Here is a 21,975-nt window from a genome sequence, read left to right as displayed (position 1 = left end):
TTTGGAGAATGGGGAGGGTTGGAAGGGGGAAAGGAGCCAGTGAATGGGGGAAAAGAGTTTTATGTACTTCCGGTGAATGGGACCTGTGAATCGGGGTAACAACGGGGGAAAGCAGCTGGTGAACGAGTGAGAGAGAGAGAGATAAAGTATCCAGTGAATGGGGATAGCAATGGGGAAAAGGAGCTGGTGAACGAGAGATAAAGTATCCAGTGAATGGGGATGGGGGAAAGCAGGGATGTACCCAAAAATGGACCAAAATGGACCAAATGTACCCCAAAAACGACCAAAGTCACCATTTTCGGCCCTATGTACCCCATTTCGGACCAAATGTACCCCAAACTGGACCTTTTAGCTTTATTGTAATGTTAAACTCCCATAGATATTCCCCTAAAAAGAATAATAAACTGGCGGTCCAATTTTGGGTACATTAATTATTTCGGAGAGATAAAACTAATTCTGGCAAACTGCTACGAGTTATAGCGAATGGGGAAAAAGCCAATTTCTAGCGATTGGGAGCGATAGTATGAGAGATAACAATTATGGTTGTTTTTATTGCCTAGAGATGGGGGAAAGCAGCTGGTGAACGAGAGAGATAAAGTATCCAGTGAATGGGGATAGCAAAGGGGGAAAGGAGCTGGTGAACGAGAGATAAAGTATCCAGTGAATGGGGGGTGGGGGAAAGCAACCGGTGAACGGGAGAATCTGGTGATTAGAAAATCTGGTGATTAAGGGAGGAACGCAATGGGGGAAAGGAGCGGGTGAACGAGAATCTGGTGATTAGAAATTCTGGTGATTAAGGGAGGAACGGGAGAGGTGCGGGTGAACGGCGGGAGGAACGGATGGCAATACTCCTCTCTGATTTCGCCTAATATTTTACAAACGCTCCGCCGTATAGGCAAACTTCGTTTTATTTGGATGAAAAGGAGAAATGATGTACAAAGCCACCTTTTAATTTTTAGTTAGCCAATTGTTCCAGGATTAATAAAATCATGGTTTTTGGCAGGTTTTCATGCTAGGAATGGAATTATAAACCTCTGGTAAATAGCTTTATTTTACTGGTGAATCATCAGATAGCACTACCCCGGTAGCAAATCAGAGTCGGGCCGACGTCGGCTTTATAAGGTCCAAATGGCCTAAGGGTAAACGAGTCAGCTGACTGTCGGCCGACCCTAAACGTTCTACAGTATACACCTGTAATCCGACTAAAACAGGATACGTAACCGACTCTGAAACAACGTTGACCCGGCTATACATACGCCCAAATTGCCGACCGTTTAACAAACAAACCGACACTAAATAGATGAATGACCGACTCTGAAACAACTTTGGCTCGACTTTACATACGCCCGAATTACCGACCCATTAACAAGCACATCGACTGTAAATAGATGAATGACCAACTAGGAAACGGCTTTGGTCCGTTTTTATAAAAGCCTGAGTTGCCGATCCAATGACAAGCAAACCGACTATAAATTGATATGTTACCGACTCTAAATCCACGTTGGGCCGTTTTGCCACGAGCTCTAATTCTGATCTCTACCAATTTTAACTATGATATTTTGCTTGAGATAGAACATTTTAAAAAAATTGGTATTCTATCAAGGTAAAATAAAAAAAAAACACCGTTATACCTGCTAGTCCATGCAGTCCTATTTATATCAAAAATTGTGATAAAAATCACATTGAAGTTGAAATGAAATGAAGTAGTAAACAACACGCAATGGATATCTTTCGACTTGTGTATATGAGGCACGAATATGTATAATTTTAATAACGGAACTTTACAGTCATAGTGTTAAGTGACAGTTAAAAAATGCAATATGATAATCCAATATATAGTTCCCAGTATTCAAATCAGAGCTATCGTCAAAAAACTCAGTTCTCTTAAAAGTTTTACATGTAGTTCAAATCAGAGTGAACGCCCTCGTCTTCGACGTTTTGTTTTTGATCACAATTCTTGTCCAAAAATCTTCACATCCCAAAACCGTTCCTGTCTAATGTGTGTTTTACCAAAGATTTCAGAACTTCTCCTATGTCAAATAGCTTTACGATATTACAGCTTCTGCATTAAATAGAAAAATCTTTCAGTTAGAGATAAAAAAAATTAATTTAACCAAATTCACACTTATCAATTTAATTTAGCTATAGTCACTACATTGTAAACAAAAGCTTGGACCTTATTGGTATATTTTATTGCTTTAAACTGGCTTCCCTGCTAGTAAATATGTCGTTGTAAACAAAAGAAAACCAAGGCCTAATTTATATTCCAATCCTCCACTTATAAGAACATTATCTTAAATGAAAATGGAATGTCAATGAAAAAGCTAACCTTAGAAGATTATCTTGATATTGTATGCAGATAATTTCAATGTTTAAATAAAATTGTTAAATATTTCGAAACCGTTACGGCACGTGTAAATCAACCGAAAGCGGGAGAACAATTTATCTCTAATAGATACGAAACGGGACCAAAGATGGCCCTCCGATAGTAGATTTCAAACATTTTCGTCTTAAAGTCGGCAATTAAACTATAATTTTAAGTCAGCTTTGCGTCGGCATACCGACTCCAAAAAGTCTTAGCTACCTATTTTTTCTCGCTAAAACTATAGTGACTTTTTAAGTCGGCTTTTGGTCTTCGACTTAAAACCGACTTTTCGACTACAGCCCGACTCTAATATGACCGGCTGTGCTACAAGGGGAGTCTAAGTAAATACCAAAAACTTTATATTTTAAGTGAAGAGACATAGGAGCGTTTCTTAATTGAAGACTTCCCTAATTGGCAGAGATATGGGAAAGTTTCAGATATAATAAAATAGTATTGAATTTCCAAGCAGAAATCATTTAACATATAAACAGGGTGTTAACTTGCACTCTAGGACATGTTCTTTTGATGTAAAGATTTCTAATGAACATGGGACCTACAGTGCTTCGTTACCCCAAAAAGTACCATTCAACGTCAAACTTTGTATTGAGCCAATTTATTTGTTTAAAATAGACATAAGAAGTCCAAGAGGAAAAAAACCGAACGGTTTTCAATCTGGAGAACGGGTCAGCCACGCTAATGTTCAATCTCGTAGGCTCGTCCTTATCCACGTCGCGGGGAATGGTCTCCCCAAATAAAAACCATTGTCTTCAATTTCTTCGAAAGTTCCTTTTTGGTTTTACAAGTATATATTAAAATCGGAATGCTGTTTCTAAAAATTAATACTGTTTACATATTTTTGTAAATGGAAAGCCTTTTTTTACTTATTTCGAATATGCGAAATAGTGTTGTTTTATACGTTGATTTTTAGGGACCCATATCTCATAAATTTAGCACTGTAGGACCTCAGTCTATTTTAGAATTTAAACTTAATAGAAAACAAAACTCATGCCCTAGAATTAACAACATACTTATCGAAAACACAATGCATATGAACAGAAGTGGCTCCAGCAACAGGCTGGGGCGTACTTAAAATTTTGGTAGGGGCCTCCAAAAGTCGTCGTAAGGGGCCTCCAAATTATTTAATATCAGAAAATTCTGTAATTGGTTTGGGAAATAATTTATTTATTTATTAATTTTCCAATATTCAACGCGAATGATTCGCTTAACAAGACTGCTGCTTTATTCCTTTGAAAGGTACGAGTAACTTTTCTGTGACAGTAGTTTATTTTTAGTTTTAATCTTTACGTGAGCGCTACTATATCCAAATTGTATATTTAATTTTATCTTCACAAATAAATGGTTCTTAAACTTACTTTACTAACTTGTTAGTGTACCTACGTACATTCATTTTCGTAAAGTTGTACATGCGAAGTACCGAAGGAAAGAATGTAAATTCGTAGACTGGAATTCAGTCGTAGAAATAAGGAATTGACCACTCTTTTGTTAAGTGTTATCGGTCAACAAAAAAGGATCATAACACAATCTGTGTTTGGTAATGTTTTAATTCATAATTTGTTCTAATTAATTTTTTCGTCGTGTACCCATTTTACCCAAAAATTGCAGCACTTGCTTAAAAAAATAATCAACGTGGACGGATTTTAAAAAATTGTGGTGGGGGGGCCTCCAAATGGTTGGCCTATCTCCCCAAAAATCCTGGCGCCGCTCCTGCATATGAACTCACTTACAAGCAGTATAAAACCAACCTATTCGAATTCGGTCTTATGTGTTTAAGTCAATTGAGGTACACGTAAACGTCGAAAACATTTAACACATCAGTTTCAAAACAAAAATTATTAAAAGATAGGCCATAGCTATATTTTCTCCATCTCTTATTTACGGAAAGATCGTTTCCTGTTATTGTGTGTACGGACAGATAGACCGACCGCATCAACCATCCGTTTTTAACTATCAATAGTAAATGCTTCAAGGTAAATTAACTTTGAGAACTATAGAAATGTAAATATAATATAAGTAATAGTTTTGTTTATTACTTTTTTATTTCGTGCCCTCTATATGGGAGGGGAAAAATAAATATTGAAGGAAGGATTGGGACGCCACCGGCAGTGTTACCAGATTGTCGGTTTCCTGACAAAATTGGGCTGCTGTGGGAACGCCATTGCGGAGATGAAAAATATAAAACATATCAGGGGCAAAGCTTATAAAAACTTAACTCTCTTTTACACCCAATTTGCATAGTAGTATTTGGAACAATAGCCGTTTTTCCACTTTTTAGTTGCACCTTACCAATGTACTAATTAAGGGGAAACTAATGCTGCAAAAATAATTAGCCGCAAATAATTAATTTAAAAATAAAAGAACTGATTTTTGTCATGGTGGTATTAAATAAAAATAAATGAATTTATTACGGACAACTCATGAGAACGATTGTACTATTTAGAAAATACTTTAATAATTTTAAAACATTTTAAAAATAAACATACAAAATACGAAACGTGATGAAAAAGACATCAGCGTTAAGACACAACGTTTCGGACTTAACGAAGTCCTTTGTCAAGTGTAGTGGGATTAATAAGAACAAGGGTATTTATAAATATTAGCAGTTGGTTAAATGACGTCATGTTTGTATACAGAGTAGTGCCATAAAGTATAAATCTAACAATATTTTTAAGAAATACATTTTTTTTTTAAATTACAACAATTAAATTTATGAAGATGTAGTTGGAGAGACTACGTCAATATTATCGATATCCCAAATAGGAGATATATCACCGTCTTTATCTAAGTTTAAATTGCCTAATTTTTCAATCAAAATTTTTTCTACGAATTTACGTTTGAAATTATGTTTCTCGGTGTGTAAAATTGATTTGTTGTTTAAATTTATAATGTGACCGTAGTTTATTGTATGATGTGCTAGGCTATTGTGAGGGTCGCGGTTAATTATTGCGCGTTGATGTTCTTTAATTCGGGTTAGGACTGGTCGCATAGTCTCTCCAACATACTTATTGGGGCAAGCGCCACAAGGGATTTGGTATATTACTCCGTCGGGATTTTGTTTTTTGTTATAATTGTTAATTAAATTTTTTGTCGGATTTTTGAATAATTTTTTGAACGAATTTCCTTTTTGGTACACCACGTTAATATTTATATTTTTAAGTTTCCGCTCGAGGGCGTTATTTTTAGTGCCTAGGTATGGGAGTTTGAGGTATATGCGTTTTTTATTTGGTTTAAATTGTTTACAGGTGAGTGTATTAGATTTGAAACGACAATTTTTTATCAAGCGAGTCGGGTATCCACTAATTTTTAATTGGGAATCAATAGTATCTTTGTCATTGGGGTTATTAAAATTATATTTTTTATGCGACTGTACATATTATAAGCTAGATTATTTTTGATGTTGGAGAGACTATGTGACCAGTCCTAACCCGAATTAAAGAACATCAACGCGCAATAATTAACCGCGACCCTCACAATAGCCTAGCACATCATACAATAAACTCCGGTCACATTATAAATTTCAACAACAAATTAATTTTACACACCGAGAAACATAATTTGAAACGTAAATTCGTAGAAAAAATTAGGCAATTTAAACTTAGATAAAGACGGTGATATATCTCCTATTTGGGATATCGATAATATTGACGTAGTCTCTCCAACTACATCTTCATAAATTTAATTGTTGTAATTTAAAAAAAAATGTATTTGTTAAAAATATTGTTAGATTTATACTTTATGGCACTATGTATACAAATGTACCTAGAAACATGACGTCATTTAACCAACTGCTAATATTTATAAATACCCATGTTCTTATTAATCCCACTACACTTGAAAAGGACTTCGTTAAGTCCGAAACGTTGTGTCTTAACGCTGATGTCTTTTTCAACACGTTTCGTATTTTGTATGTTTATTTTTAAAATGTTTTAAAATTATAAAAGTATTTTCTAAATAGTACAATCGTTCTCATGAGTTGTCCGTAATAAATTCATTTATTTTAATTAATTTTAAAGTTATACTAATTTTAAAGATGTACGAACCGAACGGTTCGGGGCGTAGAATTCACTCCGCGGCGAGGAGAGCTCGCCGTCGCACCGTTTTTGCCCTTTCAGAAATCCTCCTTTCTTTATTTGTTGGTAGTGGTAATGGTGCCATTGGACCACAATATACGCGAAATATGCTGCTGTAGTAGACGTGGGGTCTAAGGATTAAAATGACGGTGACCGAAACCAAGCTTTTATTAAAAGATTAAAATGACGGTGGGCTACAGATAGGAAAGAAACATTTCACAAACCGTATTAATTTTTCGCTAACCATGGCCGATACCAGGGCTTCGCGTAGTTCCGCAAGTTCGAAAGATTTTAAGGCTATTTTTAACAATAGGTACTTTTGTTTTTTTGTTTATTGTTAAGGTGTATTATTTGACCGCAATTTATTATTTAGAAAGATATGTTAAATATAAAATTGTTACTCGCCAGCAATTTTTACCTCGTAAAATACGACATTTTGAGATTTTCTCGGAAAATACGAGATTTTTGTACGTGTTGGATAAGGTAGGACTGTTGGAGAATTACATTTAACGGCAAGATATTATTTGATTTTTAATAAGTGTCGAAACCGAAAATGTTTTCTTTTACGGCGAATTCAATAGATCTTTCAATAAAAGTTACGTCCCCCATCCATCCCGCCCGCCGCGTAAAACCGGAAATAGGTGATTTAATTTCTTTTCCACGGCTACCAGATTTTAACGGGTAGTTGTACAGCCAACCCTCTTTGAAACAGCCAACTTCAATCCAAGATTTCGCTTTAAACTGTAAGCCTCGGCACACGCGTTAGCGGCGTTACCGTTCTCTGTGGTCCTTCGTTAAGATATTTAACGTTGGGTAAGTTAAAATTTTAATTAAATGAAATAAATTAATGTAAATAACTTAATAATTTATAGTTTTCAGTTTAATAGAGAAGATATGGAGCCACTAGACGGTAATAAAACCCCAAAACCAGCAAAAGTACAGTGAATGCTCAAATCTCCGAATATATTGAAGGAAAATTCAAAACGAGAAAAACTGATCCCATTAGAACTCAACGTATTACTTTAACCCACCTAGATTTTTAAGGCATTTTGGAATAATGAAATCCCGACTAAGGGCCCGTTCCAGAGACGAAAAATTCTCGTTAACTAACGAAAAAGGGGGCGTGTCTTGTTAATTAACGAAACTTTTTCAAAAACGCGTTCCAGAGACATTTGAACGAGACAAAAAGTTTTGTTTTTCAACGAGAGCTAGACGAGAGCTCCGGAGCTCTCGTTTACGCGTTCGGAGGCGAAAATAGTGAAAAAATGGCGGCGGAGTTTCTTCGAGCTAACATGATAAAACAAGGTGTAAACAGTATCGAAACTGATGTCCCGCTGAAAATAATGTATCGCGAGTGACCCAATACTATGAATTGAATATAAAAAAAGGATTTTTGGCACTACCAATCAAACATTTACCTGAATCCGCGTTTATTGAGCTACAAATGGGAATGGCCAAGGCCCGAATTGAAGACACCCCATAGATTAGATTTTGCTACGCAGGTAAGAATTCGTTTATCATTATTTTTATTTAATATCAAAACGAAAAGAAGAAAGAAAGATCTTTTCGTTTTGATATATTTAAAATGTGACTCTGGGAGCAATTGTAGTATAAAATAATCTTATTATAGATCATCATAATCATCTGCTGTATTTGTTTTGGAAAGACGGAAAATTGTTATCGACACAAAACTGTCAAGTTGAGTGTTTGTCGAATCATTCACAACATCAGTCAAATTATTTTTTGTACACATTATATAAATAAAAAGTATTTCAATTCTTAAAATAGAAGTATTTATTTATTATTACAGCTATCTTTTAAAGAGAATGGGGAACACATCTACCTTTTGACCTGATACCCAATGATAAAAACTGCCTAATATACTGAATGAAATGTTTATTGAGCCCCTAACTACTTTTATGGGTAAAAAATTACCGGAAGGTGATAACCACCTTTGAAAAATATCCAAATGAAATTCAAATCTACCGCCAAACTGATATTAAGTGAAAAACCTGCATGAAGATGGAGACAGCTCCGTTGGACGATGGGTCAGCTGACAACAATAAAGAAATAACTTAAGTTTTATTGTTGTGGAAAGTTTTACATCTGAAAGCTAGAGAAAAGGTAATAAGTAATATTCATTAAATTATTTTAAAGTAGTAGACATACTGCTGGTAAATGTAATTACGTTTCAGGGTTATTAATTATTCGATTATAAGACGAGATCACTGAAATAAAATTTTCAATTTCCTTTTCAGCCCGAACAAAAGAGTTGAGTATGGTATTGTCCAAATGACTGGAAAAGGAGAGAGAAAATTGCGCATTTCGTTTCGAATCAGTTCCTAAAGCCCATTAAATCGTTCTGGATTATTTTAATTTACTACAGACAGAGCAACATGGTCTAATGTTTCAGCACTGCTAGCAGCAATAGGTTCGGAGGACACAGGTATGATGTTTTTTATAGCTTCTTTTGTCACCTTTAACAGGTATATCAAATTAATAATTATATCTTAATTAATGGCTATCTATTTTTCAGAGAATGTAGGAAAAGAGCAACGTTAACAATACATAAAACACTTTTGGATTTTTCCATTAATGTTGGCCTAGGTGGATTTGGAAGTGGGTTTTCAGCCCTTGCGTCTATTTAAAAAATGTAACTTGAGCTATATCTGCTAGTAAGTAATACATCTAAATAATTCCCATTTTATTGGCAATATATTGCATTGTCCATCTTTGTTGCCGTTGTGTTGTCATCAATATGGAAATCCAAATTAAATTATGATATCCTCTACTTAATAGAAATATTTTACCACGTCTCTTTGAAGCCAAATTAAGGGGAGCACTACCGACCTCACTCGGTGGAGTATTCTTAGGAGTAATGTGAAAACGCCCCGTACTTGGCATATACCAATAAAAAAACCACTTTTTCTCGCTGGTGGTATTTGAAACTGCTAGCTCTTGTAGAAGGTACGGGGCTTTATTTATATTGTTTCAAATTGTAATGTATATTTAACAATTCAAATTTTATATTTAAAGTAAATAAAGTAGAGTTTAATGTACTTGTTTCTTCATTGCTGTACTACCAATGCGATTTTCAACACCTGCTATACCACGAATCATAGTTTCACCAATTAGTTTCACCACTCTATTCTCAAGTGGTGTCAGCTAATCTCCAGTTGATTTTCTGATCATTATGATATCTTGGGCCAGTGTCTTTACGATGTTTCTTAAGAAAGACCATTTTGTTCTAATTTGTAAGAGAGTTCTTTTTGCCCCCTTACCAACGGCTGACACTTCTTTTGCCATCTCTTTCCACGCTTTTACTATGTTTTTGTAGGCTTTCACTACTGCCATAACTCCGTTGACCAAACCCATTCTAGCTTCAAGCCCAGCAACAATTACTTCCTTTTGCCTTTCATTCAACCTGAGTTAAACTTCGCCCTTAGCTCTGCTTCTTTGCTAACCCCATTTTTAAATAAATAAATGCAAATATTATATAAAAACAAATGTAAATAACCACCAAAAATTGTAAATTTATAAATAAAATTTAATAAATATAATAAAATAACTGATAAATAGCCGAGATTACGTAGTCGAAACTCGAAAGTGGAAAATTGCCACTGTTTACAAGAAAGAAATCACAGACAACGCTAAGGCTTAACTGAGCGATTGAAGTAACCCACTTACCGCCGATATTTTCCGGCGTTTTTATTGGCTCCGGACGGGGGCGGAGCTTATTTAAAAAAAAGGCGAAATAACGAGAGCGGGAGTTTACGAAGTCTTATTAAAATGACTCTGGAACGCGTTTTTATAACTCTAGTCTAGGTCTCGGTAAATCGGTTTCGTTAAATCGCGAGTCTTGTTTTTAAACGAGACTTTTGAAAACGTCTCTGGAACGGGCCCTTATTATCTATAAATATGATCCCGAATTCCAACTTAGGCCTAACGTTTACCGCGTTAAAAATATTTCCTTATTTCAGGCATGCAACCCAGGGAGCACCTTATTTGACTAAAATTTGAACCTTATCTTTTGGGTTCAATTTTGGACTTTTTAAAACTGTTCAAAACCAAACCATTCGAAGATTTATATGTTATCCTTAAAAAGGTTTAAAACCGAACCATTCGAAGGTTTATATTTTATCCTTACAAAGGTTCAAAACCGAACCATTCGAAGGTTTATATTTTATCCTTACAAAGGTCCAAAACTGAACCATTCGAAGGTTCAGAATAACACCCTATAAAGGTTTACATTCCAACCACTTGAAGGTTAACTTTTGACCTTTTAAAGGCTGCATTTTGAACCTTTAAAAGGTTTATATTCCTACCCCATTAAGGTTTAACATGGATGTATGGTTTGAATTAGAGTTGAATTTTCATCTAGATACAAAGTACTTTACAGATAAATAAAAATTTAGTTGTATTATTTGAACTATTTAATTTGGAGTTGTATTATTAATGGTAGTAAAAAAAATCGAGATAAATCAGTATTATGATTGTTTGCTTAAGTTCGAATTATACGGATTAGTTCAAATCCAGTTGATTTTCACAATAATATGTTATTGTAACTCATAATGAAATAATATTGTGAAAATCATCTGGATTAGATATTTGAGATTGTAACGACTTAATTTAATGTCTTCATACTTTCTATTAATTTAGCCAAATCTATATATGTCAACAAGGATTCGGCCTTGTAATTCTTAAATTTAGGACGGTGGATATTTTCAGGTGACCCCTGGCGGCGGCCGGCCGTTGCTGCGAAGGGTATCCGTGGGAAGGTATTTGCAGTCTGATCCCTTCGAGGGCGGGGGGGGGTCAAAGGTGACCTTGTGGCCTTAGGTAGCTCGAGTTCCCCCTGCGTTATTTTCTCTATCCTTTCTTTTCACCACCGCTTCTTTTGGGGATTAAGCGACGCCCGTCTCCGTTCGTTTATTCCCTCGCGAGCCCATTAACACCTTCTTTCATTGCCCCAATTTTTAGTATTATTCCGAATTGAGGGTTGCCAATATTTGGAGTTCTGAGAAACTCCGCATTGTGTTTTATTATTCTGTCTTATTTTTGGTTTGATTTATCCCTGGCGTCTTGGTATCGCCAGTTTTGACGTTGTTAGTTGAGTAATTGGGGACGCTCTGGTTGACCCTTTGAAGGAACTGGCTCATGGGACCCTTTTCATAAAAGTGAGCGTCATTACGTTTTCGTTTCCATTGGTTGGGGCCAAACCAAACGTAGTTGGCCCAAGTGCTCTGATTGGAAAATGACTTTCCCGCCAAAGCAGACCACGTGATATGGCTGTGCAACAAAACGATGGACTCTGGGAAAAATTTGACAGATTGGTCAGCACGGACTTTCCGAACGCAAGCCTCGTGGCTACCGCTTTTGCGGGAGAGCCGAAGTTATTGCCGGTTGACCGCGTTAAAAAATCCGCCGTCCGATCTAATATCCGCGCAACGTGCTGGATGAGCCAACCACGACTTTGAAGCTGGGTTGTGCCTCGTAGGAAGTGCGAGTGCGCGTTCCTGCAGTGTCAACAAAAGAAAGTGGCCTTCTAGGGACCAACTGGGCGGGCTCCCAAGCAAAAGGACTTACAAAAGGTAAGTACAATATTACCAATTAGGCAACTAAGCCGCTGGCATTTCGCCGTTAAGGGTCCCAGGACCTGGCCAACTCCTAGGGAGAGTGTTACCCCCGTAATGTTAATCGTAAGGTCCCAGGGTGGTCGTAGTGTAAATAATATAACTATAGTGTCATTCTTTATAAATATTTTGTTAATGTGTATTGTATTAATGTATTAAACTTTAATTTTATTTCATTTATTTATCCCTAGCTTGTTTACCTTACGTTTCAGTTGGGTCTGTCTATAAGCGTTACCTTTGAAATTAACATTTGAATAAATACTCTTACTAAAAAGATAAAGTAGCATTATTTTATGAAATGTAAAATAGGCGTTTCTTAACCGAATATTTTATGTCCAAATAAGATGATTGAACATTATTTTCCTGAATAAAATAACGGTGGAAATACGCCGTAAATCTACTTAGTGCGTGACGTATTTTACGCTTCATGGTTTGTTTAGCTTTATTTCTCAAATAATTAGCCACATGAAAAATTGCTTGTTGCTTTAAAGCTCGCCGATAACCAAATACTTTAGATCCAATTTCAGACTTGCAAGCAGCGGAGTAGAAAATAAGTTTCAAAAACGTACGTTTTTAAGCAGTCATACAAACAATACAATTTAGAGAGGTTTATTTTTAAATTAGTTGTGAAAAGGTTAAGGCCTCCTACTACCATCTTGTTATTTTACATAACCTAATATCTCAGTGACAAATCGACCTCTTCCGACGAAACCAAATTTATATAAGGTTTTCAAGTATGCTCTTCAACTTGTGTGTTGAAAGTTTTCGACTACTATATCTACCGTTAAAAAAAAACAATTCCAAAACCGAAAAAAAATGTCACGATTTTGCTAAACATATAAAAAAACAACGACCTTTCTCGATAGTGTAAAACAATTTTTAAGCCAAATACCTGGTGCATTCAAATTAAAACACGCTGTATAATTGCCATAAATTTTCATTTCACGTAAAATATAACGTGAGCAAGGCCATAAATGACATAATTAAATCACGATAATATCCAGAACTGGAAATATTGGATGAGTAAGAATTAAAAGCGCAACTCAGTATATTAGTTTAAGTGACACCGGCCGATTTCCGACGAAAGTCAATATTTCCCAAAAGGACGTAACCAGTCTAAAATGTATTCTTCGTAGAAATATATAATTAATTTTTTTTTAAATATTTCAGGCAAAACTGCTCTATTTTAATTCATAAAATAAAAATTTGTTTGTATCCATATATCGAACTTAGCAGTATCCAATGACCGACATTTACCCGAGATAATTATAATAAAAATCAACTAGGCTAATACCCAAGGCACCACCTTAGGGCTAAGTCATCAAGCGACTTTTAAAGCCATTAATTCAGGTGGTCAGGTTACAATGCGTAGGAGTGTGGTGTCAGCCCTGCAGGCCAAGCGAGCCAACAACTCTCTACACTCACTATTACCGTTAACTTCAAGTTTTTATGGAAAGCGAAACCGAATAGCTCGGGGGAAAACCCCTTAAACCAATGGGAAGAGAACTTGCAAACTCAACGCAGAATGTTGTTCCTTGTTTCCACCCAGTGCCACTAGCTGGGATCGAGCCCGGCTCCTCTTGCTACGAGATGTGTCTTATGTCTAATACTTCGACAAATAATGTTAAATCTTAAAATAAGTTAGCAAGCCAAAATATACCTCTCCTCGTAAGAGTTTGCCTGATATATTTTTTTATTTTTAACATAGCGACAATAAAGTCAATGGCTCAGCAATAAGCAGTCTTCTTGCTTTAGATGAGATCCATGTTCGATTCCTGTCCACGACTGTTTTTTATATTAAAATATTTAATTAATTTTAAAATAAATTTAATTTATTAACATAAAAATCTTATAAAATCGTAAAGGAAATCGGACTTTGGCCAAAACTGTTTTTCTAAATATCGTTGTAGCACAGTATGTGTTGGAGGTTCTATGGTATAACTCTTGCCTGTCAAGCAAGGGGCCTGGTTTCAGATCCCACAACGAGATTTTTAAACCTCTCCTTGGGATCATTAAATCCTTGAAGAGGTAATTACAGTTTTTTTTTGGCCTTATGAAATATTTAAACTAATTTTTTCTGCCAGCGATTTACAAATTTAATATTTCGGTGCTCACTTTTCTCTTTATAAACGTCTTTTGAATAGCCAAGAGAGCCTTTTAATGTACTGCACATGCTTCAAGCAAATTTCACGAGCGTTGTAATGATCTTTTCCTTAGCCAAAGACATATTTTAAATTTTTGTTCTGTTTGCAATTCTAAAAGCACCTGGCTTAGGGAAGCTTTTAATCGTGTTAGGCAAACAGTTTCTTAAAAATATTTATTTCTTTTAACAAGTACATAAATCCATTTAGAATATCGAATTTTATTTTCCATGAGTCAAATTATTTATTGTTAGAGTACACACCTTTTTGCGGCTTGACGTTGTTTTGTTTTTCAATCGATACGCGGGTCAGAACTAAAATCGTTATTTTTAAACGGCAAGCAGCCATTCCAAGAATTTTAGTAGCGGCGTTTGGTTAAATAATATTATCGGTACGCATGTTACAATTTAACGTGTTACATGAGGTGATGCTGGCAATTAGTAATATAAAAAATAAAGTTAACATTGAAACGTATGTTTTTTTATAAACGATATATTTAGAATTTGTTGCGATATTAATTAAAGAGTATCAATAATTAACTGTTACGTATAGAATCGAAAGTATTGGGTAAGTAGTAATACTAAAAAATGTCAATTATTATTATCGATGGTATTTTTTAACATTATTTCTCTGTGCTATTTAAAAAAAATGAAACCTTCTGGGTCACTTTTATTTGGTTTTTTAAATATTTTTGGTAGTGGAAGTGTTAAAACTTACTTCTTTATAAATAAAGGAAGGTGTACAAAGGGCGTTTTGCAGAAATCGTTTTTACTTAAGGCCCAGAGCTTGGAAAACTAATAGGCTACCATTATGTGCAATTAAATGGTAATTTGGACGTTTTAATTAATCGGGAAAAAAGCTTTTGGAGTAATGCATTTTGATGACACACAAACTAACCCTAGATTTATGTAAAAGCTCTAAACTAAACCTTTCATCTAAGCTGATTTTAATAAATAAGATCGAACTAGTAAAACTAGTAGCGTTAAATCAGTGAACACGTTTATAGAAGAAGATAAAACTATCTGAACGCCAATAAAAGTAAGAAAAAAGTACCTAACCCGTTAATTTTTTGATTTGGAATGCCCTGTAATAACTCAGCTCGTTAAATACGATACGAAAATTAAATCAAAGGCCAATAAAAGGCCAGTAAAATCAAACAAAAGTAAGAAAAAAGTAGCTTACCCGTTACTTTGCGATTTAGTAAGCCATATAAAAACTCATTAAATACGATACGAAACAAGCGATATGATCAATAAATAAGTTACAAACTACCTCAAACTTTTTCCGAGTTTAGAAAATTATCCTATCAATGTTTAATATTTGAACGAAGAAGAAAACTAATTTCTTTCAGGTTTACTTTATTTTAATTCGGCACAAAGAAATATCGAACTTCACACGCCCGTGACTAAAAAATAAATGATTTTTATGTGCTTTCTTTCTGATTCTGGGTAACAATTGAAAGGGAAGTGTGTATTAACTAACTTTAGTTTCCCTTGCGTGGGCTACAACTAAAAATAAATGGGAAAATAACCAAACGAATTGAAAGGAAAGTGTAAATCGACTAACTTTTTTTCCTTGCTTGTGATGGAAGTTAAAATAAAGGGAAAGAAACCAAAGGAAAGTTAGTTTTCCTTAACTTTCTTAATTTCTTTTTAACTTAAGCCTTTTCAACTATTGTGTGAATAAATAAATAGAGTAAGTGGAAAGAAAGTGGGGATTGTCTTCACTCGCGTTTATTTAAAGATAAATAGAAAGGCAAAAGAAACCGAAAGGAAAGTGGCTTTAATTGCACTGTTTTTCTTTAGGAGCAATACAAATATTTAAGTAAACTCATTTTATTAATATTGCTCATTTCCGAGAAAATTTTTTAGGTTTGATATGAAATGAATTATGACACGCTTATATCCACGTTAATATAATTTTATTTATATTTTCATATTTAAAAAGTCGTGGTTTATCTCAAGGTTCCCTTTTGTTTTTACAGAGCTGCTTTAGAAAAGGGTAAATACTTTGGATTAGGATGCCGTCTTTTTAGGACCTTTTAGAGTTTCGTAAGAGCTTTGTTTTGAATTTAGGTTATTTAGGCTTAAAATACACTTTAAAAATAAATTAAATTTATAAATAATTTTTTGGTTTCAATCGGTAGCTCGAGGTGAACAAAAACTTACTTTCGTCCTAGTTGACTTCTTTTTCCTAGGTTAAAAGATAACGATAGTGAACAAAACCTTACTTTCGTTAGAGATTATTTTTTTTAAATTTACATAAATTATTCGTTTTCATTTTAGAAATCGCAACTATCTGCAAAGTCAGTTTAGCAACATTTTTCGTTTTTTGCCAGAAAAAAAACTGAAGTTGGTAATAAGTAAGTAATTTTTAACTTTCTTTTGAAAGTAAAATAGCTCTTTCTATAATATACGGAAAATTTATTGTACTGTTAAAGCTAAGGATGCGCTGATTTTTTTTCTTTTAGGGTGCTTTTGTAATATTAATGATCGCATGCTCGAAAAAAACCTTTATTGACAAATTGTTTTGACATTAATATATGATAAACATATTTTTATATTTATCTTAAAGGTTATTTTTGTTGGCTTATCTTTAAAGATGGCTCTGAGTAGATCAGCGAAACGGCAGAAGATAGGTATGGTTTATTTATGATATTATTTATTATATATTATTACGGTTAATTAGGAAACTTTTGTTGTAGATTTTAAAGAATCGCAGTTTTGAACTATGGAATGGATAGGGAAAAAAATTGAAACAGCATATGACAAAGACACATCAGCGCCGCACAGCAAAAAAATTAAAATTGAAAAATTAGTGGAGTATGTGGAAGTCTGTGTACGAAATTGGCCCGTGCAAAACATTTCTAAGCTATTTTTAGCAGAAACCGAGATTAAACCTTCATTAGGGAAAAAGTCTTTGGTAAAAACTTACACGTGGTATGCGATCGTCAAAAAGATCGAAGAAATCCGATATAAGCAATGTAACGAAGAGTAAGAATATTTTAAATTATTTTTTTAGTTTATCAATTTATTATAAATTTTATATTTGCAGTACTCCCAATAACGTTCACGTAAGAAATTTCGGTGAAAAATTCATGAAATATTTATCGCTTGAAAACAACGCAGGCCGTCCAATTTTGTTTTTTTCGTCAGTACATTATTGGTTTAGTGGTGAAATTGATGGGTATATATTCTTTAAAAAAATTCATTATACGTGCCATGTGTGTCGGACACGAACTGGTTAAATTTTACCCCTTTGGAGGAGAGAAGGATCATTAAGAACCGTGGTTTGCGTTACCGGGTAAGTGATACTAATAAAGAATACATCATTTAAATTATATATAAATAAATAATAACTTAATTAGGGTTTGCCGAGCATGAAGCTGTGCCAACTGAAATTATGTCCGATGAGGAGGGATCTGATATTTTTCAGGACGAAAAAACGCAACTTTTAAATTTGTGGGAGATAAAACAGGTTGTTTTTATGCATTTTTATTTAACTTTTTATTAACTAATTAAGTTTTTATATTTATTAGACTTTAACTTCTCAGCTCCAGGGCATGGAAGAAGAAATAGGAAATTACAAAACTAAATCAAAAATTGGCCAGAAAGAAACAGAACTCAAATGTGGCGGAAAAACTGAGGCATATTCTCCGCGAAGATTTCAAAAACAACGCCGAGTCCCTAATAAATGTGGTTCCGCAATTGGAATTTTGGCGCAAGAAATTTCAATGCGCAAATTACGAAGAAACAGTTGTCCAAATGGAACATTTAAGACAGCGTAAGTTAAAGACTAATTTATTTTTCTTCGTTAGTCGTAAGTCGTTTGCCTTGAGTATTTTCCAATGAAGCACAGTTTTCCCCCCAAATTATTGATCTTTTTTTACTTTATTGTGTTTTTATATAAAGATAACAACTACAATGTTATACAGTTTTTTATGTTTTTTAAAAATGTAATTATGAAATGATTTATTGTATAGATTTCGCAAACTACACAAGTGTTCCGATAGACGAAGTAAACGAATCTGACAACGGTAAGTATTGTTTTTTATTTAATAACGCTAGATTATCACATTTCTTTAAAAGGACACTCAACACCAATGTCAACTGCATCAACAGATATAGAAAACTCCATAAAGGAAGCTTCGGGAGACAAGATTAACGAAGTTGGCGAACAACAGGAAATCAACAAAGGTAAGTTTTGTAATTTTTTTTCTACTTTTATAACGCGAGATAATACCATTTCTTTAATAGGACAATCAACACCAACTGAATAAAGTGGATTAGCGGAATTAACCGTAGTATTAATTTATTTGGGCCGTAATTCAGTAACGCTTTATTTTAAAGTTTGTTACGTCAAACATTCTATGAACTAGACGGAGGATTGCTTGAACCAGCTATTTCAGATTCACAGATTTTCAATGACTCGGTCGTAAATGTGTTGTGCCTTAAATTTAAATTAAGGAAACTGCAACAAGTTTTTTAAATAATTTAAAATATATTTTTTTAAATGTTAAGTAGAAACATTTTTTAAAACAAAATAAAACTTTTACAAAAAAGTTTGTTTTTTATTTGAACTAATTTCTAGCACTCCCTGACAAATAAATGGTGGTCATAAATTGTATTAGGGTATATTTGATATTTTTTATTTACACTAATTTCTAATACTCCATGACAAAAAAATAATATTCATTAATTTTATCAATTTTTAACATTAATTTTAGGTACTCGATGTTGGTATAGACGAAGGTTCGCGTGACGGAGGATAGTTAACAGTGAACTTATAACTATTTTTATTTATAAATTTTCGTGGCCTTCTTTTAGGTTTCAGGTAGACGTGGACTGAAGGTATTGCGAAATATTGAAATTTTTATTACAGGTAACAAAAAAGTCTTAGAATTAATAATTAGGTAACAAAAATATAATTTTTATTTTCTACGTAGGTGTTTTTTCAGGTATCAACTGCCGGCATGCCAGAGGAGGACGGAACAGAACTTAACAGCTATGCATATTTTTTCAGGTAATTGTTCTTTAATAGTATTTTTATATTACTTATAAGACTCAGATAAACGTGGACTGACAGACTGACCAGTTGACTGTGTAATATTCAATTTTGATTAAAGGTAAATTACCCTTAAATTATTTTTTCTAGGTATGGGGGCTTTAGACAAAGAAGTATCTGACTTCTTCTGAATACTAATTGTCGACTGACTGACAAGTATGTATTAATAATATTTTATTTTCATGTAATGGTGACTTAATAGTATTTTTATGATAGATTTGACCATAGGGCTAAATATGTTTTTGAGATATTAATTTACGCGCAAGTCGAGTTTTTAATAGGATAAAATAAAATATGTTGATATTAGGAGCGTACAGAAGCGATACAAAATAATCAATTTCTTTTTTTCTTTTCAGTTTACGAGTTTTCTTGTGAAATTTGAATGAAAGCGAATTCTAGAAATCTCATGATGAAAACGTTAGGAAAAAAACAAACAAACAAATTTACTTTTTAGTCAAGTTGTAGATCTCGACCAGTATCTCATTATGACATTGCTTTAAACGTAGTAGGAAAAGGATTTTGTTGAAAATATCAATGTCCTCGATAGCTTCGGATAAAAGTAACCAAATATATTTCAATGGATCTAGGTCGGGAAGATGAAAATACAAAATTTAAAAAAATAAAATAACTAATAACGCCATTAAATTAAAAATACCTAAAAACTAGATCTCTTATGAATTCAGCACATTCAGTTTTCGCACCTGAAATTTCACTAAATTTAATTTGGGCGTATTCGATCAACTAAAAAAGTACATTATTTTTGAGAATTCAATTATGGAACGCGTTTCTAAAATGAAACATGCCTCGTCCATTTTTTCAATTTCTTTCGATTTTTCAGCATGAATATCTTTTAGAGAATTTTCCAAATCCATAGACGTTTCAAAAATGAACTTTGAAAACGCCGTTTTAGCCTATTTTGCCTCATACCCCCGTTGTAGTTGTGCCGCGGCGAGTAAGGATTTGGCTTGCAGTAAAACTCGCATTCTGGAACTTTTACGTAGGCATAAGTACCATACGAGATGGCGACGCTCAACAACGGTTGGATTTTTGTAACTGGCTGCTGAATTCCGTGCACCACGACCCACAATTCCTCCGTAACGTGATATTCTCAGGTGAATCCTCCTTTGCAAGAGACGACCCTGACGATCACCAAAATAATCATGTTTGGGATGACACAAATCCACACTGGTGATATGAACACCGTCACCAATTTCAATTAAGGCGCTCGAATGTTTAGATTGGTCTTGTTGGAAACCGGTTAATTGGTCCAGTATTCTTACCGCAAAATCTAAATGGCCAGGGTTATTTAGATTTCTTGAGAAATGAGCTAGAACAACAACTTGACGAACTGCCGTTGACGCAACGAGAGAGACTGCGGTACAGCAAGACGGTGCTCCGCCTCATTACCACAGAACCGTGATAGATTACCTAAACAACGAATTTCCACAACGATGGATAGGAAGAAACGGTCCCGTACACTGACTCCGTTGGATACTCTTTCTTTGGGGCCTCGTCAAGGACAAGGTGTACATTCCAGCCGCCTTCGACAATATGATTGTTCGCGTCCAAGCCTGCATCGCAGCCAAAGGTGGTTTTTTCGAAACGTACTCATAAATTTTGTTTGTAAGTAGGTAAATAACATGTCGCTTTGTTTTTTTTAAATTCGCATTTCTCATCCTACGAAATTAAATCGTGCAATACATACTTCGCCATTACCTCCTAGATTTTTCAGCGGTGTTTATTGAATTATACACCAGATAAACAAATTTGTGACTCATAAAGTTACACTACTCTCCCAATGGAATTAAAAAAAAGTTATTTTAGCTTGCCCAACTTGTCACTTTTTCAAGTCGTATTTTTTCAGTGAAAAAACATCTATTGTTTTTCGCGCCACTGTCATTTCTACGTTTTCGGTGACGCTTTGCAATTTTCTCATTGACAATTTTCTTATAGCACCTAGCGGTCAAAATTAAAATTTTCAATAAACGTTAAAATATTTTTTTAGTTAGATGCAATTTTGGTCGAAAGTGTCCCTCAGCACATATATTGTACAGTACGAATTTCAACTTACTAGAATAAATAGTTTTAGAAATAAATTACTTTTTCCACACATGCTTCGCTCATAAATTCTCCTCATCCTCATCCGCCGTCTCCGCCACTCTTTTTCGCCTACTCATCGACTTTTTCAGTCGCAAGGTCTAAAATCGAGGTACTCCCGGGACTTTGTCTAACAATTTGTCTTGGAGTTTTAACTCATTTTCGCTTTAAGATACCCACATTCTTTTCCTTCTTTTCGCGCTAAAAGATCGTTACGCCGCCGCGTTGCGAACGGTGGTATAGAAGCTTCGAAACGCGCCGCCAATTAACGGCGTTTTTAGCCAATCTGCGGGGCAACGCGTCCTGGTACGCCGCCCAGGAGGAGGTGCAGGACGACGGGCGGGAGTTCGCCCGCGTCTATTTCTCTTTCGAGAACCCTATCTCGATCAACAGCGCCCAACGCTTAGCGAAATGCAAGGCGGTAACGCCGTGTTCGTACGCTCGACAGCGATGTAGCGTGGTGTTCCACTACGAGCGGAGGATCCCGGGGAATTAAGAAAGGGAAGCTTTTGCGGAAAAACAAAGAATTCATAGCGTAGGGAATTAACAGTTTGGTAATTGGAGAGCAGGGGTTTTCTGGTTTTTTG

General features: G+C 34.7%; 1 long non-coding RNA gene across 2 annotated transcripts; it reads left to right on the top strand.

The window, feature by feature from the left end:
• The first annotated feature begins 8,686 nt into the window (after positions 1 to 8,686).
• LOC149969048 (uncharacterized) lies at positions 8,687 to 9,512 on the top strand. Of its 2 annotated transcripts, XR_016480750.1 has the most exons (3): positions 8,687 to 8,899; positions 8,990 to 9,128; positions 9,253 to 9,512. It is a non-coding gene; the product is annotated as an uncharacterized LOC149969048 (long non-coding RNA). The 2 variants fall into 2 exon arrangements; XR_016480749.1 differs by having other exon boundaries at positions 8,990 to 9,512.
• The last annotated feature ends 12,463 nt before the right edge of the window (positions 9,513 to 21,975 follow it).

This window comes from Leiobunum rupestre, chromosome 1 (genome assembly GCF_980474605.1).
Source record: "Leiobunum rupestre chromosome 1, qqLeiRupe1.1.hap1, whole genome shotgun sequence".
Lineage (NCBI taxonomy): Eukaryota > Metazoa > Arthropoda > Arachnida > Opiliones > Sclerosomatidae > Leiobunum > Leiobunum rupestre.
Note: the sequence above shows the minus strand (reverse complement) of the source record. Positions and strands in the feature narration are given on the sequence as shown.